Consider the following 8,276-nt stretch of genomic DNA (forward strand, 5'->3'; position numbering starts at 1 on the left):
TTGAGAATGAATGGCAAATAACAAATAAAAACAACATTATTTGAAGGAATCCTGATGTCCAGGGTAGAAAGACGATATTCTTGATATGTTCAATATGAACGTTTTATTTAGAATTTCACTTTAAGATTAGACTACGAAAATTATAAATTAAGGATAAGTGTTAGGCAAACAAAAGCATCTAAATTGATTATTTTAACAATGGATCCTACATTCTTCTATTAGTCTTCACTCTTGAAGATGATCTTGTTTACCATTATATCCAAAACAATTTTGACTGTGATTAGAATTGAAGATGCTGAGGTTTGTGAAAGTATGGCCACAAAATTCATTCCAAACTCAATAATTTTATAATGTACTTCAGAGTTAGCTGTGGGATATTATGTAGTTGTTCCATAATTTTCTTTCCTATTGTCAAAACGTGGGGTGCACCAACTACATACATGGCACTTTGCTAACCCAGTGGGGATAGAAAAAAAAGTGGAAACACATACGGTGGCCCATGCCTGTAATCCCAGAGTCTTGGGAGGCTAAATCGGGAGAATGGCTGGAGACCAGGAATTCAAGACCAGACTGGGCAACATGGTGAGACCCTCTTTCTATACAAAGTTAAAATACTTAGTTTGGGTGGAGTGTGCCTGTAGCCCCAGACACTCACAGCTGAGGTGGGAGAATCTCTTGTGCCCAGGAGTTTAAGGCTACAGTGAGCCTGATCCTGCCACTGCACTCCAGCCTCGGTTACAGGACAAGCAAGATGTTAGTCCTGCGAAGTATATAAAATACTGGTAATAATTGGAAGGAATATTACCATCAAAAGGGGGATTGATAATGCCTATCATCTTTTAATTTCTCTATTTTTACATCTTTCTTTAACTGGAAGCCAGATCTTTGATTTGACTGATTTAACTAACACTTGTAAGAATTGTAGTTTGAATGATTCTTCTGAAATCATTATAAAGTGTTTAATGTCATCCCCCAACCCTTATGCTCCTTGCTTCTTCTGGCAGAGTCTAATTTAATCTTAACATTTTCATCGAAGATGGCAATACCATTGTGGGACATCCCCCCAAACCTAGATGGATTTAATGATGCTCTTTTCTCCTTTCTATAACAATTTGTAAATACACCTATTTGTTACAAGAAAGGGGTCCCAATCTAAACCTCAAGACAGCGTTCTTGGATCTCATTCAAGAAAGAATTCAGGATGAGTTCACAGTGTAAAGCAAAAACAACTTTATTAAGAAAGTAAAGGAATAAAAGAATGGCTACTTCATAAATAGAGCAGCCCCTAGGGCTGCTGGTTCCCCGCTTTTATGGTTGTTTTTTGATGATATGGTCAACATGCAGTGGATTATTTATGCCTTCCCTCTCTAGACTGTATAGGGTAACTTCCTGATGTTGGCATAGCATTTGTAAACTCTCCTGGTGCTGGTGGGAGTGTGACAGTGGGGACAACCAGAGGTCACTCTAGTCGCCATCGTGGGTTTGGTGGGTTTGAGCCAGCTTCTTTACTGCAACCCGTTTGATTAGCAAGGTCTTTATTCCTCATGTCTTGTGCCAACCTCCTATCTCGTTCTGTGACTTTGAATGCCTTCACCATTGGGAATGCAGCCCAGTAAGTCTTAGCCTCATTTTACCCAGCTCCTATTCAGGATGAAGTTGCTGTGGTTCACAGGCCTCTGACTTATTTGGTAGTGAAGTAGTGTTGTTAAATCAGAACGAGAAACATGTGGGTGAGGGTCTTCTTGAGAACTGTGTCCTCAATGCTTAGCGTAGTTGGTATCTGTGGGATAAATAAATGAACAAATAAATTGGCAAAAACAACCAGGTTGAGAGATTATGGTATCCTATGGTTGCTATTTTTCTAGCCTTCATTTCTGTTGAGAGAAATTAGTTGATGATTGATGAGGTATTTTAAAAGAAAATAGCTATGACAGATACTTCTACATTTGCATACCATGTCTTGTTCATCGGATAAAGCAATTTAGCATATTATAGAAATTATTGTCCTTTTATGTGAAACATTTTATATTATGTGTATTTATATTTTAGTTTTTAAAGATTTTCATTAGAGATTTATGGTATATAAAATATTGTGTAAATTTACGTGTAGCTGGACTTCAGTGAAAACGGTTATATAAGGAGCTTCAGTGATTGTATTCTCCGTAAAATGAATGAGAACACTGGCGGGAAGTTGTCAGAATCAGCTTTCAGAACACAGGAAATTAAACATAGACTGGGAGCAATTCAGAGTGTGCATCCAAGAAAAATGCTGAATCTCAGTTAAATCAGTGTGTTTTGTGGCACTTTGGTTTTTTCTATTTCCATCCACCTCTTCCCAGCTCCACAGTAGGCTTGAAAACTAAGACCACAATTACTGTGAAAACCAGCAGTCTGATAGCCAAAGGAAGAGGCAAAACTGTGCTACATCTTCTTCAAACCTTCATTCCCAGAGAACTGACATTATTGAACTCTTGTGGTAGTTTCCTGGAAGACCTCACTTGCAAGGCAATCTTTTAAAAATTTTTATGTCCGGGTGTACATATGCAAATTTGTACACCCGGACATAAAAATTTTAGGTAAAATGCATGCCACAGGTGTTTGGTATACAGATTATTTTGTCACCCAGGTAATAAGCATAACACCCAATAGGTAGTTTTTGAAATCCTTTCCCTCCTCCCGCTTTCTACCCTCAAGTAGGCACCAGTGTCTGTTGTTCCCTTCTTTGTGTCCATGTGTTCTCATCATTTAGCTCCCACTTATAAGTGAGAACATACAGTTTCTGGTTTTCTTTTCTTGCATTAGTTTGCTTAGGTAGGATAACAGCCTCCAGCTCCATCTATCTTGCTGCGAAGGACATGATCTTGTTTTTTTTATGACTGCATAGTATTCCAGGATGTATATGTACCACATTTTCTTTATCTAGTCTATTGTTGATGGGCATTTAGGTTGATTCTATGGCTTTGCTGTGGTGAATAGTGCTGAAATGAACATATGCATGTATATATCTTCATGGTAGAATTATTTATATTCCTTTGGGTATATACTCAATAATGGGATTACTGGGTTAAATGCTAATCCTCTTAAGTTCTTTGAGGAACTACCACACTACTTTCCACAATGGTTGAACTTAAAATCAGCAAGAAGAAATGACTCATGATGCACAAAGTGTTCTCTATAGGACTAAAACTGACTTTGTAACATAAGCCTAGGGGGCTAGAGGATTGGGATGACACAGACTGCTAAAAACAACAAAACAAAACAAGAAAAACAAAATACTGGTAGACTGCTTCCCTATAAGAAATACATAAAGACGGTAACTGAAATCTACAAGAAAGAATAAAAAACACCATTGAAGAATTACATAGAAACATATAAAAGATAGCACAAATGTATTTTTATTCATATCTCATCTGTTCTCCTTTCTGAATTAAAAGACAGCTGCATAAAACAATGGTTATAAATCTGTGTTGATGAGATACAATGCGAAACTGTATCATTTGTATGACATCAGAAGAAAGGATGGAAGATAAAGATGGATAGAAACAAATTTTGTATACTACTGTAATTGTTATTATTAATACAAGATAGAGTGTTATAAGTTAACATGATAATTAGAAGCCACAGGACAAGCACTGAGAAAATAACTAAAAAATATAATAAGTGACATGGCAAGAGAACGAAAGTGTGATATTATAGAGTACCTGTACAACATAAGAGAAGGCAGTAATAAGGGAAAAAATGGAGAAAGAAAAACAGAAATTACACAAGATATGTAAAAACAAATAGCTGAATCACAGACATAAGTCTCAAACTGTCAGGAATTACACAAAATGCAAATGAATTAAGTATTCTAATTATCCATGTCATAGACTGAAATTACCAGAAGGAAAAAAATATATATATATATATAACTATATATTGCTACAACACACATACTTTAAGTTGAATGATACAAATAGGTTTAAAGAAAAAGGATAGGAACAGATATCCCAGGCAAACAAACAGTAACATAAAGAAAACTGAGGTAGTGATACAAATAAAAGACATAATATGCTTTAAAAAAGTTATGGGATGCTTTATGAATTTGTGTGTCATCCTTGCACTGGCGCAATGCTGATCTATGTATAGTTCCAACAAAATATACTTTAAGACCACAAACTTATTGCTAATGACAAAAATTATATTTTAGAATAATAAAATGGTCAAACAAGGAGGTATAAATGTGCCTAACAACAGAGAAATATAGGAAACAAAACTAACATAATTGAAGGGGGAGTTTGACAATTTAATGGTAACAGTTGGAGATTTTAATAACCAACTTTCAATTACAGATAGGACAATTAGGCATAAGATAAGTAAGGAAATGGAATACTTGAATGACAATATAAACCAGCCAGAATGAGCAGACATCTCATATAAAATAATCCATCCAACAAAACAGAATTCAAATTATTCTCAAGTGCACATGGAACATTCCTCCAGATAGAGCATAAATTAAGCCATAAAATTAGCTTTAATAAATTTAAAGAATTTAAATCATGCAGAGTATGTTTCCTAATAACAATGGAATAAAATTAGAAATAAATTAAGAAAATAAAAGTTCGGAAATTTATAAATGTGTGGAAATTTAAGTCTCATCTTTCTAAATAATCATCTTTCTAAATAATCAAAGAGTAAGTCACAAGATTAAGTCTCATCTTTCTAAATAATCACCTTTCTAAATAATCAAAGAATAAGTCACAAGACAGATCAGAAAGTACTTCAAAATGAATTTGAATAAGATCGGTGTATAATGAAACATATGAGATGAAGCTAAAGGAATGATTAGAGAAAAAATGGATGTCTGCAAATACCTGTGTTAAAAAAGAAGAGAGATCACAAATCAGTAACCCAATCTTCCTTCTTAAGAGAATGGAAAAAGAATATCAAGAGAAACTTTAAGCAGAAATAAATAAATAATAAAAATTTGAATGAAAGTAAATGAGATGCGGATAGAAAAACTGTATAGATGGGGATAGAAAAACTATACAACAACAACAACAAAAGCAAACATTGGGACTTTGAAATAAATTAACACAATTGACATATCTTTAGGTAGCATAATCAAGAAAAAGGGAGGATACTCAAATTACTAAAATCAGGATGAAAAAGGGAAAAATACTACCAACTTTATATTAAAAAGGTAAAGGATTACTATATACAACTGTGTACAAAATTATTGGCTAAATTAGATAAAGATTACAAATTCTTAGAAAGATACAGAAGCTACTCAAAAGCTACTCAAAAGAAACAGAAAATGAAAAATCAATAACAAGTCAAGGGATTGAAATAATATTTTTAAACATTCCACAAAAAAAAATTAGGACTAGATGTCTTTACTGGTGAATTCAACTAGTTTTTAAAGAGTTAATACTAATTTTTTGCAAGCTTTTCCAAAAATATATTAGAAGTGAGCCCTTCTCAACTTATTCTATGAGACCAACACTGCCTTCATATCAAAATCAGACAAGAACATCACAATAAATTATCACTACAGACAAATATCCCTTGTGAATATAAGCACAAAAAATGCTTACCAAAATACTGGCAAATCATGTCCAGCAATATCTTAAAAGAATTACACCAGGTAGGGCAAAGTGAGATTGGATGCAGTGTATCAAAGGAATACAGATTAGTTCAACATACAACAAAAAAATATATAATATGTCATACTAGAAAAACAATAATAATAAAACACATGATGATCCCATAGACACAGAAAAAACCTTTGATAAAATCCTAAACTATTTCATGATAGCAGAAGATCACCTGAACCTGGAAAGCTGGCTAACGAAAACCCCACAGCCAACATCATACACAATGGTGAAAGATTAAAATATTTTTTTCTAAGATAATTCACAAGATAAAGATTTTCAATCTCACTACTTGTTATTCAGCACTGTGCTGGAGATTCTAGCCTTGGCATTTATGTAAGAAAAAGGAATAAAAGACATCGAGATTGCAAGATAAGAAGTAAAACTATCTCTATTTGAATATTACATGAGCTTACAAATAGAAAATCCTAAATTATATAGCAAAAAATCCACTAGTGCTCATAAAAAGTTAGGCAAGTTTGCAGGATTCAAGATCAATACATAAAAATTAATTGTATTTCTCTACACTAGTAGTGAATAAGCTGGAAATGAACTTGATGCCATTTAAAATGGCATCTAAATAATTAAATATTTAAGAATAAATTTAATGATGGAAGTGCAAGATTGCACACTTAATATCACAAACATTGTTTAGAGAAATTAAAGACTTAAATAAATAGAATGACTTCCCATGTTCTTAGATTGGAAGACTCTATATTCTGAAGATTGACAGTCTCCAATTAGATCTACGGTTTTAACATATTCCTTGTCTAAATATCATATGCTTTTTTTCTTTGCTGATATTGACAAGCTGATCTTAAAATACATATAGAAATGCCAGAGACCAAAGCAGCCAACACAATCTTGAAGAAGAACAAAGTTGGAGGACTCACGCTTCTTGATATCATATCTCAAAAGCTGCAGTAGTCAAGACAGTGTAGTAGTGGTGTAAGGTTTAACGTGTAGATCAATGGAATACAATGAAGACTCCATAAATAAATCTCTAGTGATTTTCACCTGGGGTGACAATAAAATGCAGTGAAGAAATAATATTTTATTTTTTTTTTAACAAATGGTGCTGGAACAACTGCATCTATCTATGTATCTATGTATCTATGTATCTATGTATCTATGTATCTATCTATCTATCTACCTATCTATCTATCTATCTATCTATGTGTATATCTATCTATCTCTAATTTCTACCCCTACATTACACCATATAAAATAATTCAAATGGATTGAAGATCTAAATGTAAGGGTGAAAAATCTAAAACTCTTAGAAGGAAGCTATATATATATATATGTGTGTGTGTGTGTGTGTGTGTGTGTGTGTGTATATATATATAAAATCTGGATATATACCCAAAAGAATATAAATTGTTCTACTAGCAAGATGCCTGCACATGTATGCTCATTATAGTGCTATTCACAAGAACAAAGATATGGAGTAAATCTAAATGCCCATCAATGGTAGACTACATATATATATATATATATATATGGTGGTACATATACACCATAGAATATTATGCAGGTTTAAAAAAGAATGCGATCATGTCCTTTGCAACAACATGGATGCAGCTGGAGACCTTTATCCTAAGCAAACTAATGCAAGAACAGAAAACCAAATACTATATGTTCTCACTTATAAGTGGGAGCTAATCAATGAGAACACATGGACACTAATAGGGGAACAGACACTGGGGCCTACTTGAAAGTGGAAGGTGGGAAGAGGGAGAGAATCAGAAAAATACCTATTGGGTACTATGCTTCTTACCTGGGTTATGATATAATCTGTACACGAAATCCCCACGATGAGAAGTTCACCTGTATTACAAACCTGCACATGTACTTCTGAACCAAAAATAAATGGTAAAAAAAGAAAATTTGCTCAGCATCATTAGTCACTAAGAAATTCAAAACCACAATGAGATACCATTTCATATTCACTACATGGCTATAATAAAAAAAGGCAGGCAAAACACAGTTTGGTGAAGATGCAAAGAAATTTGAATTCTCACAAACTGCAGATTGGAATGTCAAATAATTCAGCCACTTTGGAAAATGGTTTTGTAGTTCTCCAATATATTAAATATGACCACTGCATGACCAACTATTTCACTTTTGGATATATACCCAAGAGGAGTGAACATCTACATCTGCACATAAACATATATTATTGTTCACAGCAGCATTATTCAAAATAGTTAAAATGTAAAAACAATCTAAATGTCTATTATCTGAAGAAAGGAATAGCAAAATATGGTTATATCTACAAAATTGAATATTATTGGGGAATAAAAAGAAATGAAGTACTGATTTATGGTAATTCATATAGGTAAACCTTGAAAACATTAGTACAAGTTGAAGAAAAGCAACACATAAAGCAACATATTATGATTTCATTTATATAAAATGTTTAGAAGAGAAAAATCCATTGATAGAGATCAGTGGTTGACATTGGCTGTGGGAAGAGGAGAATGGGGTGCAATGCTAATGGATGTGGGATGTCTTCTTGCTATTAGAAAAATATTCTGGAATTACATAGTGGTGATAGCTGCACCATGTTGTGAGTATAACAAAAACACTGAATTATCCAATTTTAAATGATGACTATCATAACTGTAAAAGAATGAAGTG

The 8,276-nt window shown here is 33.3% G+C and overlaps 1 non-coding gene across 1 annotated transcript; it reads right to left on the minus strand.

Annotated features, from left to right (window-relative positions):
• Positions 1-4,060: 4,060 nt before the first annotated feature.
• Positions 4,061-4,163, minus strand: LOC112427745 (U6 spliceosomal RNA). Its single transcript, XR_003019476.1, has one exon. It is a non-coding gene; the product is annotated as a U6 spliceosomal RNA (small nuclear RNA).
• Between the last annotated feature and the right edge of the window lie 4,113 nt (positions 4,164-8,276).

This window comes from Macaca nemestrina, chromosome 3 (genome assembly GCF_043159975.1).
Source record: "Macaca nemestrina isolate mMacNem1 chromosome 3, mMacNem.hap1, whole genome shotgun sequence".
Classification (NCBI taxonomy): Eukaryota; Metazoa; Chordata; class Mammalia; order Primates; family Cercopithecidae; genus Macaca; species Macaca nemestrina.